This window comes from Octopus bimaculoides, chromosome 30 (assembly GCF_001194135.2).
Source record: "Octopus bimaculoides isolate UCB-OBI-ISO-001 chromosome 30, ASM119413v2, whole genome shotgun sequence".
NCBI classification, from domain to species: Eukaryota; Metazoa; Mollusca; class Cephalopoda; order Octopoda; family Octopodidae; genus Octopus; species Octopus bimaculoides.
In genome coordinates, this window is record NC_069010.1 from 3,591,136 (window position 1) to 3,592,867 (window position 1,732).

Consider the following 1,732-nt stretch of genomic DNA (forward strand, 5'->3'; position numbering starts at 1 on the left):
GTGTGTGTGTGTGTGTGTGTGTGTGTGAGTATGTGTTTATGTGTTTGTATTTCCCCCCCCCCCAATATCGCTTGACAACTTATGCTGGTGTGTTTATGCCCCCATAACATGGCAGTTCAGCAGAAGAGACCAATAGAACGAGTACTTGGCTTACAAAGAATAAGTTCTGGGGTGGGGGATCGATTTGTTCGACTAAAGGCAGTGCTCCAGCATGGCCGCAGTCAAATGACTGGAACAAGTAAAAGAATAAAAGGATATATATACATACACACATAGATATATGTATGTGTGTATGTATGCATTTGAGTGTAAGCGCATACTCAAACACCACATAGGTGACAAAGAGTGTAACCACTTCAAAGGCTCAGAATACAGAATAATTGCTAAAATTCCTAGAAAAGTTTGTTAGTCGGTCAGCCTATAGTCAGCCTGCCAGTCAGTCTGTCCGTCAGTCTGTCCGTGTGTCTCGTTACACTGTTACTATTGTGCACTTCAGGTTGTCCATACAAATTCATTACTATGTAGATATCTATTTACCTATCTACCTGTTTATGCCATTCTCTCTCTCTCTCTCTCTGTTCATCTATCTATTCTATTCTTTCTCTCAGTTTGGTCTATCTGTCTCACTTTTTGTCTGTTAATTTATCTATCTATCTACCTATCTAAAATTCAATAATAGGATGAATTCTTTTACAAGAATTTATCAAGTAGCTAGCGTGAAAAAACCTCATAAGGGAAAAAATCCATCATTTATTCCCCCAAAATATATTTATTTATATAAGGGCATTACTATATAATAACGCCTCATGCCATGAGGGACTCTAAGGTCAGACTACCATAAAAATGTGCTTTTTTATAGTAGTCTGACCTTAGAGTCCCTCATAGCGTGAGGCATTCTTGTATAGTAATGCCCTTATATAAGTGTGGTGGTGTGTTTACGTCCTCGTAACATAGCGGTTCGGTAACATAGCGGTTCGGTAAAAGTGACCTGTAGAATAAGTACTAGGCTTACAAAGAATAAGTCCTGGGGTCGATTTCTTCGACTAAAGGCGGTGCTCCAGCATGGCCACAGTCAAATGACTGAAACAAGTAAAAGAGTAAAAGAGTATATATGCAATAATTCTAAAGGTGGAAAAGAATGCTTTTTAGCTGCTGAGAGATGTAATTTTATAATTAAAACTAAATTCAAAATTTAAATTTTGGAACATATCTCTTTATTTACTTGTTTACATAAAACAGTTTTCTATGCCTCACTGAAATAAGTTTAGAAGCAGAGATGTGTGTGAGTGTGTGTGTGTGTATCTGTAACATCAATAGGTCAAGCTAAGATCTTGTTCAGTGATGTGTTGAAAGAAGTAATTTGACCTCGAGACAATAAGCTCTTTGTATCAGTGTCAATTTATGCACATTCATGCTTACACACACACCCACTCACAAATACATACATAGTCAGGCGGTACTGGCAACGGCCACGCTCAAAATGGTGTCTTTTATGTGCCACCCGCACAAGAGTCAGTCCAGCGGCACTGGCAACGATCTCGCTCGAAAATCCTACGAAGGCCAGTCAGGCGGTACTGGCAACGGCCACGCTCAAAATGGTGCATAGCACCCACTACACTCTCTGAGTGGTTGGTGTTAGGAAGGGCATCCAGTTGTAGAAACTCTGCCAAATTAGATTGGAGCCTAGTGTTGCCATCCGGTTTCACCAGTCCTCAGTCAAATTGTCCAACCC